Here is a 19,622-nt window from a genome sequence, read left to right as displayed (position 1 = left end):
GTAGGGAGATATGGGGGAGACAAGAAATCAACCAAAGGACTTGTATGCATGCATATAAGCAAAACCAATGGACGAAAACCTCTGGGGAGGAAGTGCATTTATGGGAGTAGGAGGGGCAATGATAAGACATGTACACACATAATACCTTGATAAAAAAAAATGGAAAAAAATAAAACACAGGGGTATAAATATTCATGATCTAACATTAATAGATCATAATATATGACAGCAAAAGCATGAATAAGAAAATAAAAATTATCAAAATTTTAAAAAATGGTATAAAGTAGAATACGGACCAGTCTGATTGGCTGAGGCGGGAGTGAGAAGAAGTCTGCTGGAGAATGGAGAGAGAGCAGCTTGGCAGGAGATATAGGAGAAGATGCTAAACTGGAGAGCTCAGATACTGCTACAGTGTGAGGTGGTGAGTCTAGGAGGCAGTGTGTGGCTGCTCAGATAATAGCTGTGGATACAGAGACTGATGCTGCTTTATGAGAAAGATATTAGTATATGTTCACCAGCCTGTGTCCAGCTGCCTGCCTATATGGACCAAAGTCCAAAGTATAAGGACTGTCTTCTCTAATAGCTATATGACCACTGGCTTATGCAATAAAGACTCATATATACCCACAACCTCTCATGTCTTCTCCATCTAAGAATCGGCATTCTAGATCCAGCCTCAGGCAAAGGGGCTCAGATTCAACACCTGTTACTAGTGAGCAGAGAATAAAGGAGGAACTTGGACTAAATTCCCAACAGGGGCAGGGTTAGAGAAGAACCAGCCCTGGCATAGTCAGATAGGATAATTTAGAAGAATACATGGACTAACAGCCACTTAGACCAGCAGAGCTGTGAGGTGCTTTTGCTGCTGGCTCTGACAACACAGAAGCACAGAGCATAGTACTCTGTTTCCCCGAAAATAAGACAGTGTCTTATATTAATTTTTTCTCCCAAAGTTGCGCTAGGTCTTATTTTCAGGGGATGTCTTATCTTTCCATGTGCTAGGTCTTATTTTCGGAGGATGTCTTATTTTCAGAGAAACACGGTAGTTTAAGGTATAGCCTCTGGAGCCACCTGCAAATAATGGTGATGTGGGCACAAGCTGAATACCCAAATCTCTATTTTCTCATCTGTAAAATGGCAAGTATTACAGTAGTCTATCTCATTGGGTTGTGATAATTGAATGAATTAACAAATGTAAATGTCTTTCTGGGATGATGTCTACTTTATAGGAAGCATTAGAGAGATAGCTGGTATCATCATTGTTGTTATAGAGGTAGCTAATCACATCATATAACCTATATTATGATTAGGTTACTTTTTCTTCATACATGTTCAGATGCATATCCACCTGGCATTGAATGAACTCTTGAGAAAAACTTAGTAACCACACATCTCAAAATTTATGATTTCATATGACTGGCTCCTTTGTTGAGAAGCAGCAGAACTAATAATTACAAGAAAATCTAATGGGCAACCATTAGGCTAATTTCTGAATCCTTTTAGAATTTGCTATTTACTTTTTGTTTAGATATTATGTGCAGACCCACCCCCATCACCACAACCATAGCACCTACCCCACCTCCACCACAGATACCATTGCACACTCACCAAAAACTCATTTGGAACAACTGGGAACATGGGGTTAGGACAGTAGACTGCCTGATCAGATTCCAGGTGAAACCATGCGACTGGAAAGCTCTGTTCTATCCTTCCTTTTCCAAGAACTTTCGTATTTCTCACCCTTTATCTAATATTTGTTTTTCTTCATCACAATTACAGGAGGAAAAGATGCCTCAACAGCCCATCTACTTATTACTATTACTGATTTTTTATTTTACTATTGACAGTATTATGTAAAGATCTCCCCCAATTACTACCACCCCCAATTTGTCCCTCTCCTCCCAACCCTACCTTGTCCCAGACCTTCACCTCACTTTTATTTTTCAAGTTCAATCTCCAACTTTTTCTTTTTTTTATTTTTACTTATTTTTAATTTCTTTATTGTTGAAAATATTACATATGTTTCCTTTTGCCCTCATTGACCTCTCCAAACCCTCTCCCACCTCCCAGCACAGGTTGCCCCCCCCCCAATTGTCTATGTCCTTTGATTATGCTTATATGCATGCATATAAGTCTTTTGGTTGATCTCTTACCACTGCACCCCATCCCCACACTGCCCTTGCCTTCTCTCTGAGGTTTGATAGTCTGTTCCATGCTTCTCTATCTTTGGATCTATTTTTGCTCACCAGTTTATGTTGTTCATTATACTCCACAAATTAGTGAGATCATGTAATACTTCCATATTTCTCTGACTGGCTTATTCTGCTTAGCATAATGCTCTCCAGGTCCATGTATATTGTAGCAAATGGTAAGAGTTCTTTCTTTTCTACAGCAGCATGATATTCTACTGTGTAGCTGTATCACAGTTTTTTTTATCCACTCATCTGCTAATGGGTATTCAGGGTGTTTCCAAATCTTAGCTATTATAAATTGTGTTGCTATGAACATAGGGGTGCATATATTCTTTCTACTTGGTGTTTCTGATTTCTGGGAATATATTTTACCAGTGGGATTACTGGGTCAAATGGGAGTTCCATTTTTTATTTTTTGAGGAAACACCATACTGTTTTCCACAATGGCTGCACCAGTCTGCATTCCCACCCACACTTTTTTTTTTTTTTTTTTTAATAATTCCAAATAATTTATCTTAGCTATTTCTCCTTAAAGAGTAGTACAAAACTTCCCTTAAGGGAAGACAATACTTAGTGACTTCCTTCAAAAGTACAGTATGGAAAGTAGAAAAATAACAACTTTATAAAGAGAGACCTGGCAGACAGTATGTCACATTGATAGCATGGATCTTGCTATGATATGATTAGAGGGGTACTTCACCTCTGTGGTATTTTCGCCTCAAAAGCCCACAATCTAATTATAGGAAAAACTTCAGAAAAACCCAAACTGAAGGATGTCCTACAAATGCCTGAGGAGGACTCCTCAAATATCAAGGTCATCCAAATGCTAGATGTCATGTGCTGTTCTGACGAGGGTCTTGAAACAGAAAAAGGAATCAGGGGAATAACAAGAAAATCTATATAAAATATGTTGTTTAGTTAAAAATAACACATTAAGATATGAAGAATGTGAATCATTAGTTGTGCCAAATGTACTAAAATGAGACATTGACAATTTGCAACTTTCTGTAACTCCCAAACTATTCTAAATTAGAAGTTCATTAATAATATTTTATTGGCTTTTTAACCTCCTATATTGATGTTCTCTGTAGTGCAAACTGTCTCTAGTTCTCAACCCCATAGTTCAGTATGCAATGCTGGAATGTGGAAATAAATGGCTTTGTGGAATTTGTGTCACCATCTCTCCCTTCTTCTGGCTTTGGACATGCCAACACCAATGGCTGTCCAAATCCCACCAATCCTTCATGGCCTCAATCACTCACTCATTCTCTCATTCATTTACACATCCAAGCAGAATCACTGCCTGAGCATTGTGCAGTGGAAGCATTTAACCTGAACTACAAAGAACCTCATTGTCCAGTGATGGAGTTGAGGGGAAAAAAAATCACCAAAATAAATATAATATGTGAAGAGACAATGAATATTACTCTCAGGGCTGAGAGAAAACTTTAAAGCTCAGAGATATTAGAGAATCCTATCTAATAAAAGAGCAATATACAAGTTGACCATCACTCCGACACACAAGATGGCTGCCTCCATGTGGTCAAAGATGGCCACCCCCATGTGGACACAAGATGACCACTACAAGATGGCCTGCAGGAGAGGGCAGTTGTGGCCAGTTGGAGGTGACCAGGACAGCAGGGGAGGGCAGTTGGGGGGGGACCAGAACAGCAGGGGAGGGCAGTTGGGGGGACCAGGCCTACAGTGGAAGGCAGTTGGGGGGGACCAGGCCTGCAGGGGAGGGCAGTTGAGGGGTACCAGACTGGCAGGGAAGGGCAGTTAGAGGTGACTAGGCAGGCAGGGGAGGGCAGTTAGGGGCAATCTGGCTGGCTGGGAGCAGTTAGACGTCAATCAGGCTGGCAGGGGGTGATCAGGCTAGCAATCAGAAATGGTTAGGAGCAATCAGGCAGAGGCAGGTGAGCGGTTGGGAACCAGCAGTCCTGGGATCGGGCCTAAACAGGCGGACAGACATTCCTCAAGAGGTCCCAGATTGGAGAGGGTGCATGCCAGGTTGAAGGACACCCCCCTCCCCACCCCGCGTGCACGAATTTCGTGCATCGGGTCTCTAGTAGTCATAAAAATAGTAAGAAAGATCTTGCCAGACAGAAAAAAGAAGAAAGGGTTCTCAAAGTGGAGGGATAGCATAGGCAAAGGCCCTAGGGTACATGGCTTTTCAGGGCCTGTTTAGAAGTAAGAATAATTTCTCAAATTTGTTTAACTCCTGCTCTGTATCAGGCAGTATAACAGCATATGTATCAGTTTCCTATGGTGCTGTAACAAATGACCAAAAATTCCATTAAGTTACAGTTTTGGAAGTTAGAAGTATGAAATTGGGTTTACAAGGCTAAAATCTACCTCTGATACATCTGAAGACTCCTTGTCCTTTCCTGATTTTGGAGATTGGACATTTTCCTTGGCTCATAGCGCCTTCCTCCTTCATCAAAGCCAGCAGCATTGCTAATTCATTCTTCTTACCTCTCTTCGACTTCTGTTTCCAACATACTGAGTCTGGGCTAGGAACTGTGCTAAGTGCTTTGTTCCTGGTAACTTATTTAACCTGTTAACCGAGCGGGACGTATAAATACATCAAACGTAGACAATATCGGGTACGGGTAGGACGTATGAATACGTCCTTGAAATATATGTTGCGCCCGGAAATGGGCGGTACGTATATTTCCAAACAACAAAGGTATTAGTCATCCATACATGTCTTGAGATGAATTTAAGACAGGGAGGGAATCAGTATTGAGAGTGGTGGACATGTTCTGGGTGAGCAGTGACTGGTACGTGTTTACACTTACCCACTTATTTTCCTATTATATATTATTTACTTATATTTTTTATATCTCCAACCTTTATATAATAAAAAAATATAAAATTGATCCAATCATCAACAATTTGTCAGAAAAGTTTAAAAGTTTTTATGTATGTGAACGAGAAATATGCGTAGATGAATCTCTTTTATTATGGAAAGGGAATTTATCTTGGAAACAACATATATCTACAAAAAGAGCTAGATTTGGAATGAAGTTGTTTATTTTGAGTGAAAGCCAATCTGGATACATACAAAATATAATTTTATACACAGGCAAGAACACAAATTATGGTTCGAACTACCCACAAGAAAAACAATCAACAAGAATTGTTTTGGAGTTAACACATGACTTACTGAATAAAGGGTATAGGATTTACTTAGATAATTTCTATACGTCAATTCATTTGGCTGAACTCTTGTGTCAAAACAATACAGACATTGTTGGAACAATGAGGATAAACAGAGTCAGAATCCCCAGTGAAATAAAAACAAAAAAATTACAGAAAAATGAACATATGTAAGAATCAAAGACAAACTTACCGTATTTTCCGGCGTATAAGACGACTTTTGAAACGAAAAAAAGTCAACCGAAAATTGGGGGTCATCTTATACGCCGAGTATATCCTGAAAAAACGTCTTGATATGCCGCTAAATGAATTTTCCAACTTGATCCCGCACCAATCACTGCAAGGCTGCACGGACTGCCTCTCTAACTCAGCCAATCCAAGCAGGCTTTTTATGCATGCAAATTATACATGTTCTGTACCCAAAGCTACACTGTGCTCTAGTAAAAAGCCTGCTCAGATTGGCCAGAGTCAGAGAGGTGGACTATTATAACCTTTGAACCTTTGCTTGTTGTGTTTGGCTCACCGTGGTACATACAGTTGCAGCACAGGAACGTCTGTGTAGCCAAAGCTGCTGTATCAGGACACATACAGTGAGTTAAAAGGTACCGTAATAGAACATTATGTGTGTAGCTGAAGCTACAGTACTGTATAACCCCGGCCTAAAAGATTAGTGGGTGTACAACAAATGGCTGGTAGAAAAGAACCTATCATGGCTCCAGCAAGAAGAATAAAATTTGAAGCCAGTTTCAAACTGAAAGTTGTAAACTTTGCCAAGGAACACAATAACTGTGCTGCGGCAAGACAATATGGAGTAACAGAAAAGATGGTTTGAGACTGGAAAGCAAATGAAGATGCATTAAAGAGTATGCCAAGGAGTAAGTGTGCATTAAGAAGAGGCACCCCTTATTGGCCAGAACTTGAAAAGCATGTAGCAGACATGGTTCTTGAGCATCGTCAAAATGGTTATGTAGAGACACGAAACAAAATACGTATGTTTGCACTTCAGTGGGTCAAATCTAACCCAGATAACAGCAAAGGATTTAAGGCCACTGTATCCTGGAGTACTAGGTTCTTGAAAAGGCACAATCTGGTACTGAGGCAAAAGACCAAAACTGCACAAAAATTACCTGCAGATCTTGATGGCAAAGTAAGTCTTTTCCATCAATATGTAATACAACAGCGTAAGAAACATGGCTATGCATTAAGTCAGATCAGAAATATGGATGAAACTCCTATGAATTTCGATATGATTGGAAATAAAACTGTTAATCCAAAAGGTGCAAAAACAGTGTTAATTAAAACAACAGGACATGAGAAGTCCAGTTTTACAGTGGTACTACCAATGATTATTTTTAAAAGAAAAACAATGCTGAAAATCAAGTTCCCTGTTGGAGTTTTTGTACATGTGAATGAAAAAGGATGGATGGATGAAGAAGGGGTAAAGCTATGGCTTGATAATGTATGGAGTAGGCAACCAGGTGGACTTTGTCAAGAACGTAGCCTACTGGTGTGGGATATGTTCAGGGATCATTTAACTACCAGCACAAAGAACTGGCTGGCAAGAATAAACACAGATGCTGCAGTTATTCCTGGAGGATTGACATTATTGGTACAGCCACGGGATGTGTGCCTAAACAAGCCATTTAAAGATCGCATTAGAGAACAGTGGAATGAGTGGATGTTTAGCAGTGAAAAGTTATTCACAAAAGGAGGAAACATGCATGCGCCACAATTGGATGTTTTGTGTAACTTTGTCATATCATAAAAGCCTGGAATGATATTACTGAAGAAACAGTAATCAGGTCTTTCAAGAAGTGTGGCATATCAAATTCTTTGGATGGTATGGAGGATGACTTCTTGTGGCAAGACAAAGGGGAAGCCGAAGCTGAAGCCACACCATCTGATTCGGAATTTGATCCATATGATGACTCTTACAAATGTACCACATTTGTAAGAGGTCATTGATGAACTTATGATGTCAGAAGAACATGATGAGGATTTTGAACATGATGAGGATTTTGAAGGATCCTCATCATGTTCTTCTTTTTAAGAAGAACATGATGAGGATCCTTCAAAATTAAGCTCACAATGCTCCTCTGCCTAGAAAAACCTCTTATCATCCCAGTCAGTCACAAACAAGTGTTTTCTGCAAGTTCTTCATGTAATTTTCTTTCCAGATAATGCCATCATTGTTAATGTTCTCTTTTGGGTTTCTTGTTTCTCGGTCAAGTTCATGGCATTGCCATTTGTGAAGAGACCTTCCATTTATCGTATCAATGTATGGTATATTATGGTATGTTTGAAAAATGTCATTCATTAAAAATTTAATTAAAAAAAGAACTGGTGTTGCCTCGGAAGTGGGGAGTAGTCTTATTCAGCGAATATAGGCCTAAACCTATGTTTTAACTGTAAAATTAGGGGTCATCTTAAACGCCGGAAAATACGATTTGGTTTTAAAATGGAAAGATAAAAAAGACGTATTGATGCTCAGTTCTATTCATAATGACAAAAAGACAATGATTGAAAAGAGAGGAAGAAGGCAAGAAAAACCGAATGTTGTCCTGGATTATAACAAGAATATGGGCGGTGTAGATCTGGGAGATGGAGTTATAGTGGTCCACACGGCTACCCATAATAGGGTAAAAAAATTTTATAAAAATTTTTTTCTACGATTAATTGATATGTGCTGCTTCAATGCATATATTATATACAAAAAAGATAAAGGTCATTTGGATCGATTACACTTTTTGATAGAGTGTGTAGAGAAATTGGTAGATAACAACATAGTGAAAACCCACCCAAAGACATCAACAAGCAGCTCTTCATCAACCATCACGTTTAGTTGAAAGGCATTTTCCAGAACAAATGAAAAGCGATATAGGAAAAACTAAACCCAGGAAATGCCGAGTATGCTACAAAAAAGGTGTTAGGAAAGAATCTACATACTGGTATCCGGATTGTAAGGTAGCACTATGTATCAACAATTGTTTTAAAATATATCACACGAAAGTTGAGTTTTGAATTTTTACATCTATATTTCAATTTTTTAAACTCAATATTTCTATTTCATTTGTGTGCTTTTATTTATTGTTCTGTAATTGTTAACTTTTTAATATTTTTTATTGTGTATAAAAATAAAAAATATATATTTTTTGTAATCTTTATAATTGTTTGTAAAATTTATAATTTTTTAATTTGATGTTTCCATTTTTTTTGGTATTCTTTTCTATTTGTAATTTTGTATTTTCCTTTGTGCTTTATATATAAATAAATGAAAAATATATATTTTATTTATTTTAATTAAGTATAAATAAAAAAATAATAATATAAAATTACGTCCACTGGGAGTGACGTACTGACACGTCTTAGTGAAAGAGTATGCGCCTGCTGTATGTTGTGTAATTAAAAAGGGAACTCCCCAGTTAACAGGTTAATCCTCACAATATCAAGATGGGTAATTTATTTCCCACCTTAAAGATGAGGAAATCAAGGCAATTGAGAAGTGTAGCCAGCAAGGGTCAGGGGATGAAGGGTCTCCTGTTATGCCAAAGAGTTTAGATTTTTTTCCTACAATATCCTTGACTGTCCCAATGTTTTTATATTGAGAAGTAACATGACCAATTGTATACTTTAAAAATTATTTTATTTGTTTTTAAATGTAAAAATTATAATGCTTTTTAAAAAAATATTTGTTTTTGAAAGTATTAAAAATGTCTCCGTTCCCTTCCCACCCCTACCCCCAACATTGCCTTCCTCCACCTGGTTTCCACCCTGCTAATCTCTGTGATCATAGGTAAAATCTTTGGTTAATCTCTTCCCACCCCCCTTTCCTCTGAGATTCATTGGTTTGTTCCATACTCCATGCCTCTGACTTTATTTTATTCACAAGTTAATTTGGCTCATTAGATTTCTTGTTTGTTTATTTTGATGTTTAGATGCAATGATAGATATGTATTTATTGCCTTTTTATTGTTTATATATTTCTTCTTCTTCTCTTCCTCTTCTTCCTCTTCCTCCTCCTCCTTCTCTCCCTTCTTCTTTTTCCTCTTTTTCTTCAAAAATACTCTTCAACATTTCATGTAATACTGGCTTGGTGGTGATGAATTCCTTTAGCTTTTTCTTGTTTGTGAAGTTCTTCATCTGACTTTCAATTCTAAATGAAAGCTTTTTTGGGTAGAATAATCCTGGTTGTAGGTCCTTGGTATTCATCACTTTGAATATTTCCTGCTACTCCTTTCTAGTCTGCAAAGTTTCTGTTGAGCAATCATCTGACAGTTGTGTGAGTGTCCTCCTTGTAATTTACTAACTGCTTTTCTCTTACTGCTTTTAAGATTCTCTCTTTGTCTTTAACCCTTGGCATTTTAATTATGATGTGTCTTGGCATGGGCCTCTTTGGGTTTCTCTTGTTTGGGACCCTCTGTGCTTCCTAAACATGTAAATCTATTTCTTTCACCAGGTGGGCAAGTTTTCTGTCATTATTTCTCCAAAAAGGTTTTCAATATCTTGCTCTTTCTCTTCTTTTGGCACTCCCATAATGTGACTGTTGGTAAGCTTGAAGTTGTCCCAGAGGCTCCTTACACTCTCTTCATGTTTTTGGATCTTTTTTGTTGTTGTTGTTTTGCTTTTCTAGTTGGGTGTTTTTTGCTTCCTTGTATTCCACCTCATTATTTGATAAGCAGAATCCTCCACTCTACTGTTAAATCCCTGTAGATTATTCTTTTTAAAAAATATATTTTATTGCTTTTTTTACAGAGAGGAAGGGAGATAGAGAGTTAGAAATATTGATGAGAGAGAAACAACGATCAGCTGCCTCCTGCACACCCCTCACTGGGAATGTGCCTGCAGCCAAGGTACATGCCCTCAACCAGAATTGAACCTGGGACCCTTCAGTCCACAGGCCAATGCTCTATCCACTGAGCCAAACCGTTTTGGCTGTAAATTATTCTTTATTGACTGGTCCTTTTTCGTGTCTTTGATTTTCTTCCTAAGATCCCTTAAAGTTTCATGAAAATCCCTGAGTAACCTTACAACCATGGTTTTGAACTGTGTATCCAAAAGTTTGTTGGCTTTCATTTCTTCCATTTTGGCTGGTTCTTTGTGTTTGTTTCTGTGTATTAGGTAGAGCTGCTATGTCTCCTGGAATTGGTAGAGTGGCCTTGTGTAGTAGGTATTCTGTAGGTCCAAGTGCCTCTAGTCACTTGAGCTGGGTATTCCATGTGTGCTCCTGTGTGGGCTGTGTGCAGTGTTGCAGTGAGCCTTGATTGCTGTGTCACTGGGAAAAATTCACCTCTGAGCCAACTGGCTGTGAAGACCATCTGTGACTATAGTTGAAGAGTTTCTATGCAGAAAATAGCCCATGGAACAGGATTTTCTTCAGGGGGCTTTGGTTCTCACTGAGTCTCCCTCTTATGGATGTGTAGAATTGCAATCTGGTATGGTCTGAAACTGTCAGCTGGGTGTCCTGGCTCTGGGGAGGTGCAAAGTCAGCCTGGGGCCACCCTGCAGGAGCTATTTGTATTGGGCTTGAAGGTGCCTATGTGAGGCCCATCTGTGAAGCAGATTCTTGGGCCTCTTTTTGATAGGTTTGGGGCACACCAGTCCAGCTGCAGCTTGTTTGAGAGATTTTAGCCTGAGCAAGGACAGGCCATTCATCTGCAAAAAACACTGCAACAGGTTGGGTGGGGCTGAAAATTAAATTGGGTGGAGTTTCAGGGAGTCATCAGGGAACAGTAAACAGATATGGCTGCCAGTCAGTCCTGTGACAGAAGAGGTCCCAGCCAAGGAACAATGACTCTTGCAAGCACCTCACTCTCTGAGAAAGCCACTCCCAAGTTCCTGACTTGATGCTAGTAATCTAGTTCCTCCTTGGATGTGTCTGGGTACTCTAGCCTAGCTCTGAAGCTCAGAGAAAGCTGGATCATGTAAGTCTGTGCACGGGCCCTTTAAGAGGAACAACTGGGTCTCCCATAGCCTCTGTGTCTCTCAGCTACAATTTCCACTGGTATTTATAGTCCATGGTCATGGGAACTTCTTTTCCCAGCTCTGGGAGCCTGGGCTGGCAGTCTGATATGGGGCTAGGATCCCTTGTCCCTCATAGGTGGCCTTTGCAGAGATGGTTGCCATCCTGTTTAAAAAATCAGCAAATGTAGGTGCTGGTCCAGCCCAATCTGTACCTCTTCCCCTCCTACCAATCTCAATGTGCTTTCTTATTTATTTCCATTCAGCCATATTTCAGGTAGTTCTGAATGATGGTTATTCTGTATTTTAGTTGCAAATTTTGAAAAAATATATTTTATTGATTTTTTATAGAGAGGAAGGGAGAGAGATAGAGAACTAGAAACATCGATGAGAGTCATTGATCAGCTATCAGCTGCCTCTTGCACACCTCCCACTGGGGATATGCCCGCAACCAAGGTACATGCCCTTGACCAGAATCGAACCAGGGACCCTTCAGTCCGCAGGCCGACAGTCTATCCAATGAGCCAAACCGGTTTCGACTATAGTTGCAATTTTGATGTGGTTGTGGGAGGCAGTGAGTATAGGCATTTACCTACACCGCAATCTTGGTTATCTCCTTCACCACACTATTGTCTCTGTCCATTGGTTACACATATATGTATATAAATTCTTTGGTTAATCTCTTCCTGTCTCTCCACTCCCTCAACCCCCACTTCCCCTCTGGGATGTCAGTTTGTTCCATGCCTCCATGGCTCTGGACCTATTTTATTGTTTTTTGTTTTGTTTTGTTTTGTTTTAAGAATTTTTTTTAAATTTATTTATTTATTTATTTTACATATTTTAATGATTTTTTTTGCCCCCCTCTTTCCCTCCCCCATATCCCCTCCCTCCCCATAGTTTTATGTCCATTGGTTGTACTTATATGCATGTATACAAGTCCTTCGGTTGATCTATTATCTCCCCCAGATCCTCCTCCCCTCCCCGCTATAATTTGACAATCTGCTTGTTGCTTTACTGTCTCTATATCTATCTTTTGGTTCATCAGTTTATAATGCTCTTTACTATCCACAAATGAGTGAGGTCATGTGGTGTTTCTCTTTCATTGATTGGCTTATTTCACTCAGCATGATGTTCTCCAATTCCATCCAGGTTGCTGCAAATGATGAGAATTCCTTCTTCTTTATGGCAGCATAGTATTCCATTGTGTAGATGTACCATAGTTTTTGGATCCAATCATCTGCTGATGGGCACCTAGGCTGTTTCCAAATTCTGGCTATTGTAGATTGTGCTGCTATGAACATAGGGGTGCATATATCCTTTCTGATTGGTGTTTCTAGTTTCTTGGGATATATTCGTAGGAGTGGGATTACTGGGTCAAATGGGAGTTCCATTTTCAGTTTTTTGAGGAAACTCCACACTGTTCTCCACAGTGGTTGCACCAGTCTGCATTCCCACCAGCAGTGCATGAGGGTTCCTTTTACTCCGCAACCTCGCCAACACTTGTCGTTTGTCGATTTGTTGATGTTGGCCATTCTGACAGGTGTGAGATGGTACCACATTGTTGTTTTGATTTGCATCTCTCGGATAATTAGTGACTTTGAGCATGTTTTCATGTGCCTTTTGGCCTTCCTTCTGTCTTCTTTTGAAAATATTCTATTTAGGTCCCTTGCCCATTTCTTAATTGGATCATTCATCTTCCTTTTATTTAGTTGTATCAGCTGTCTGTAGATGTTAGAGATTAAACCTTTATCAGTGGTGTTATTTGCAAATATGTTCTCCCACACCGTGGGCTCTCTTGTTGTTTTCTTGATGGTTTCTTTTGCTGTAAAAAAGCTTTTTATTTTGATGTAGTCCCATTTGTTTATTTTCTCTTTAGCTTCCATTACCCTAGGGGCAGTATCAGTGAAGAAGTTCTATTGGCATACATCTGAGATTTTACTGCCTGTGGATGCTTCTAGTATTTTTATGGTTTCCCATCTGATGTTTAAGTCCTGTATCCATTTTGAGTTTGTTTTTGTGTATGGTGTAAGTTGGTGATCTAGTTTCATTCTTTTGCATGTGTCTACCCAATTTTCCCAACACCATTTATTGAAGAAACTGTCTTGACTCCATTGTATATTTGTGCCTCCTTTGTCAAATATTAATTGAGCATATTGATTTGGGTTGATATCTGGGTTCTCGATTCTATTCCATTGATCTATATGTCTGTTCTTGTGCCAGTACCAGGCTGTTTTGAGAACAGTGGCTTTGTAATACAGTTTGAAGTCCGGTATTGAGATCCCTCCTACTTTACCCTTCTTTCTCAGGATTGCTGTGGCTATTTGGGGTCTTTTATTGTTCCAAATGAACTTTTGGAGAGTTCTTTCTAGGTCAGTGAAATATGCCCTTGGTATTTTAATGGGGAGTGCATTGAACCTATAGATTGCTTTAGGAAGTATGGACATTTTGATGATGTTGATTCTACCAATCCATGAACATGGTATGTTCTTCCATCTCCTTACATCATCCTCTATCTCTTTTTTCAATGTCCTGTAATTTTCTGCATATAGATCCTTTACTTCCTTAGTTAAATTTATTCCTAGGTATCTTAATTTTTTTGGTGCGATGGTAAATGGAATTGCTTTTATAGTCTCTGTTTCTGCAGTTTCACTGTTGGTGTATAGAAATGCCATGGATTTCTTGGCAATAATTTTGTATCCTGCTACATTGCCAAATTCATTTATTAAGTCAATTAGTTTCTTAATGGAGTCTTTTGGGTTCTTTATGTACAATATCATGTCATCTGCAAATAAGGATAACTTTACTTCTTCTTTTCCAATTTGGATGCCTTTTATTTCCTCCTCTTGTCTAATTGCAATGCCTAGTACTTCCAGTACTATGTCAAACAGGAGTGGCGAAAGTGGGCATCCCTGTCTTGTTCCTGTTCTTAGAGGGAATGGTTTTAGTTTTTGCCCATTGAGTATAATGTTGGCTGTGGGTTTATCATATATAGCTTTTATTATGTTGAGGTATGATCCTTGTACTCCTACCTTGTTAAGAGTTTTTATCAGGAAAGGGTGTTGGATTTTATCAAATGCTTTTTCTGCATCAATTGATATGACTATATGATTTTTATCTTTAAATTTGTTTATGTGATGTATCACATTTATTGATTTGCGGATATTGTACCAACCTTGCATTCCTGGAATAAATCCTACTTGGTCATGGTGTATGATCTTTGTGATGCTCTGCTGGAGCCAATTTGCTAGGATTTTGTTGAGGATTTTGGCATCTATGTTCATGAGAGATATTGGCCTGTAATTCTCTTTCATTGAGTTGTCTTTATCTGGTTTTGGTATTAGGGTGATGCTGGCTTCATAGAAGGAGTTTGGAAGTGTTCCTTCCTCTTGAATTTTTTGGAATAGTCTGAGGAGGATAGGTTTTAGTTCTTCCTTCAATGTTTGGTAAAACTCTCCTGTGAAGCCATCTGGCCCTGGGCTTTTGTTTGCTGGAAGCTTTCTGATGACTGTTTCAATTTCTTCCCAAGTCACTGGTCTATTGAGATTTTTAGATTCTTCCTGATCGAGTTTTGAGTTTGTATTTTTCTAGGAATATGTCCATTTCCTCCAGGTTGTTCAGTTTGTTGGAGTAGAGTTGTTCATAGTATTTTGTAACAATCCATAGTATTTCGGTGGGGTCTGTTGTTATTTCACCTTTCATTTCTGGTTTTGTTTATTTGGGTCCTCTCCCTTTGTTTCTTAGTTAGCCTGGCTAGAGGTTCATCTATCTTGTTTATTCTTTCAAAGAACCAGCTCTTGGTTTTGTTGATCTTATGTATTGTTTTTTTGGTCTCTATGTCGTTTATCTGTGCCCTGATTTTTGTTATTTCCTTCCTTCTGCTTACACTGGGCTTTTCTTGTTGCTCCTTTTCTAACTCTTTGAGTTGTAGAGTTAGATCATCTGTTACCCTTTTTTCTAGTTTTTTGCAATAGGCTTGTAAGGATATGAACTTCCCTCTCAAGACTGCTTTTGCTGTGTCCCATAGATTTTGGATTGTTGTGTTTTCATTGTCATTTGTTTCCAGGATGTTTTTAATTTCTTCCTTGATTTCTCTGGTAACCCAGTCCTTGTTTAATATCGTGCTGTTTAGTCTACATGTGTTTGATTTCTTTGGATTATTTTTTTATTGTAGTTAATTTCCAGTTTTATGCCATTATGGTCTGAGAAGATACTTGATATGATTTCTATCTTCTTGAATTTGAAGAGACTTTGCCTATGACCCAAAATGTGGTCTATCTTTGAGAATGTCCCATGTGCACTTGAGAAGAATGTATATTCTGTGGCTTTGGGGTGGAGTGTTCTGAAGATGTCAATTAATTCCATCTGGTCTAGTGAGTCAGTTATGATTGATATTTCTTTGCTGTTTTTCTTGTTTAGATGATTTGTCGAAGGGTGACAGTGGGGTATTAAAATCTCCTACTATGATTGTATTGTTATTAATCTCTCTCTTAATGTCCTCCAGCAGTTTTTTTTTTTATGTATTTGATTGCTCCTGTATTGGGTGCATATATATTTACCAGGGTTATTTCTTCTTGTTGGATTGTTCCCTTTAGTATTATGAAGTGGCCTTCATTATCTCTTATTATGTCCTTCACTCTGAGATCTAATTTGTCAGATATAAGTATTGCTACCCCAGCTTTTTTTTCATTTCCATTTGCCTGGAAAACTTTTTTCCATCCCTTCACCCTCAGCCTGTGTGCATCTTTTTTTCTGAGGTGGGTTTCTTGTAGACAACTGAGGTATGGGTCTTGTTTTCTTATCCAATCTGTTACCCTATGTCTTTTGATTGGAGCATTTAATCCACTTACATTTAAGGTTATTATTGATAGGTACACATTTGACGCCATTTTTATTCTATATCCGTGTTCCTTCTTCACTTCCTATTTCTTTATTTTTATAGTAGACCCTTTAGCATTTCTTGCATTGCTGGTTTGGTGGAGATAAATTCCTTCAGTCTTTTTTTGTCTGTGAAGCTCCTGATTTCCCCTTCAATTTTGATTGATAGCCTTGTTGGGTACAGTATTCTTGGATTCAGACCCTTCCTTTGCATGACTTTGTATATTTCATCCCATTCCCTTCTGGCCTGATAAGTTTCTGTTGAGAAATCAGTTGCTAGTCTGATGGGGGTTCCTTTGTATGTAACTTTCTGTCTCTCTCTGGCTGCTTTTAAGATTCTTCCTTTGTCATTGTTGTTTGCCAATTTAATTATAATGTGCCTTGGAGTCTCTCTTCTGGGATTCATTTTGCTTGGGACTCTGCGAGCATCTTGGATTTGTGTGGGTTTTTTCTTCTCTATTTCAGGAAAGTTTTCTGTCATTATTTCTTGAAATACTTTTTCCATGTCTACCTCAGTTTCCTTTCCTTCTGGAACCCCTATTATTCGAATATTATTTTGTTTTGTATTGTCCCAAAGCTCCCGTAGGCTCTCCTCCTGCTTTTTAATCTTTTTTTCCAGAAGCTGCTCTACTTGGGTATTTTTTTCCATCTTATCTTCTAGCTCACTGATGCGGTCCTCTGCTTCATCTAGTCTACTCTTGATGCTTTCTATTGAGTTCTTCATGGTAGCGATGTCATTTTTCATTTCTCCTTGGTTCTTCTTCAGTTCCTCATGGCTCTTCTTCAATTCCTCATGGATCTTCCTCATTTCTTCTTGGTTATTGTCAAATTTCTCTTCCATTCTTTTTAGCCATCCTATGATCATTATTCTGAATTCTTGCTCTGGTAGGTCTCTTACCTCGGGCTCGTTTACTTCCTTTTCTGGTGATGCCTGCTTTTCTTTCATGTGCGGACTATGTTTTTGTCTCCCCATGGCCTCTCTTCTCAGGATGTCTGGTTATGTGGTGTTCCTTCTCCTGCGTTGATTTAAAGTTTCAAAATACAACACTACCTTTCCGTGGGTGACCAAAGAACTCCCCCGATTCCACGCGCCCGTGCCGATTCGGGCGTCTCAGCTGCTCGATGGACCTCCCGGCTGTGTGTTTTTCCAGGCCTCAGGGATGCTCCTCCTTTTGGACCTATTTTATTGTTATATCCTTTGAAAAATGGTATTGATGGTTATCTCATGATGCAGTTGGGGGAGTTAATATACATTTGAAACAAAACAATTTTTATTTTATGCACAAATTCTTTCGTTTTGTGCTGCAATTACATACTTACTTGCTTTACCCTTACTGAGGGATAGAAGATAACTTTTTTTCTTTTTAAAAAAATATATTTTATTGATCTTTTACAGAGAGGAAGGGAGAGGGACAGAGAGTTAGAAACATTGATGAGAGAGACATCGATCAGCTGCCTTCTGCACACCCCCCACCGGGAATGTGCCCACAACCAATGTACATGCCCTTGACCGGAATCGAACCTGGGACCTTTCAGTCTGTAGACCGACGCTCTATCCACTGAGCCAAACCGGTTTTGGTAGAAGATAACTTTTAATTTGTCTTCTTGAACACTTAGTGCAATGTCCCATACACATAAAAATTTTGTCATTCATTCCACAAATGTTGGTTGAACACTGTTCATGTACCACTCTCCTGGGTTCTATGTTTACTATCCCAACTTGGATTGATAAAATTTTGCTAAATTGCCCCTCCAATTGTATTGTATTTACTATGCATTCAACTTTCAGATAACACTGAAAAATGCATCTTATTCCTCTTTAGTAGTGCCTGGAGGTTTACCTGAGCCTACAGTGTGTGATTAAATAGGACAGAAAGATATACAGCACATGAGATGGTGTTAGTGACCATGGCCTACAACATTCCACTGAATACACATGTCCATTGTGGTCCTCAAAGATGTGAATTTTGTTTATTTTAAAGTCTTCTGATTCATTAGTCTGAGAATCCCTGAGAATAACAGCTTTGTATTTTTTTCCTTTGCATTTCCCTCTGTCTTCAGAAATAGTTCTGAGATGAATTAATGAATGCTCAATAAAGTAATTATTGATAAGGGGAAATAGTGGAAAGGAGGGTAAAATGGAAACTATTGTAATTAACTCAGTTATTAATTAAATAACAGAAAAGGAGCAAAGGAAAGACCAGATAATATAGGCATTACATTAGTGTTAGAAAGCATTTGACATTCTACAGGTCAGTTTGCCACAGATCCCAGGGGAAGGGACTGGACAAAGAAAGAATAGATGCATGTCCAATAAGTTCTAAATGATGAAGGGAAGGTGATTATCTGTCAGTCACACGTGGGAGCAGGTCATTGGCCAGAACAGGCTTGGCCACTGCAAGGGTGGGAAATCTGAGATACATAAGCTCCTAAGAAAGAGAGTTCTCTCTCTTGACCCTCTTCTTGTAGGTGGTGTGCTCCCATGCATTCACCCACATGGCTCACAGCCATGTGGACCCCCACACAAAAGAGACTGATGAACTAAAATTAATCTGATACCCTGCTGGACTCAACTCCATCATAGAATGGAAACACTGGACACTGGCTTTGCTTTTAGCTCTGCTGAATCCCCAGCTGCACATTTTCCAGATCTGATAGAAAATGGGACTTTGAAAATCAAGGGATATAATTCTATGCAAATAAAACTTTCTACCACATATCATCCTTATGTGGGTATTTTTTATAGCAGCACTTCCCTTCTCAGTACCAAATTACTATCTTAATCTATTTGGGCTGCTGTTACAAAACTACTATAGACTAGTGGCTTAAACAACAAACTTTTATTTTTCACAGTTCTGGAGGCTAGTAAGCCCAAGATCAAAGTGCTGGCCTATCCCTCTTCCAAAGGGCCTTCCTCCAAATACCATCACATTGGGGTAATTAATTCATACATTTTGGAGGGAATAAAAACATTCAGTTTATAGCAAAGACTTAATCACAAGTCCAAAAATAAAACAATATTTTATTATAAGCCACTAAGTGGCCTACTCTCCAGAAGGTGTGTCTCTCTCAGCCTGGCCTATACCCTCTCCAATCTGGGACCCCTAGGAGGATGTCCAATTGTGGGTTTAGGCCTGATCCCACAACCAGCAGCCAAACATCCCTCTCATAATCCAGACCACTGGCTCCTAGCTGCTCACCTGCCTGCCTGCCTGATCTCCCCTATCCACTCTTCTTGCCAGCCTGATCACCCCCAACTGCACCCCGCCTTGCTGCCTGATCACCCCTAAATGCCCTCCTGCTGATCTGATTGCCCTCAACTGCCCCTCCACCGGCTTGCTCATCCCCAACTACCCCCCTGCCAGCCTGATTGCCCCCAACTGCACCCTCATGCTGGCCTGCTCACCCCCAACTGCCCCTCTGCCAGCCTGATTA

The 19,622-nt window shown here is 39.1% G+C and overlaps 1 long non-coding RNA gene across 1 annotated transcript in view; it reads right to left on the bottom strand.

The window, feature by feature from the left end:
- The window catches only part of LOC123652659, a 149,832-nt gene that overhangs the window by 12,694 nt on the left and 117,516 nt on the right, over positions 1-19,622 (bottom strand). The window lies entirely within an intron of this gene.

This window comes from Pipistrellus kuhlii, unplaced genomic scaffold (assembly GCF_014108245.1).
Source record: "Pipistrellus kuhlii isolate mPipKuh1 unplaced genomic scaffold, mPipKuh1.p scaffold_m20_p_2, whole genome shotgun sequence".
NCBI lineage: Eukaryota > Metazoa > Chordata > Mammalia > Chiroptera > Vespertilionidae > Pipistrellus > Pipistrellus kuhlii.
The sequence above is the reverse complement of the archived record's forward strand: the minus strand, read 5'-3'. Positions and strand labels throughout refer to the sequence as shown.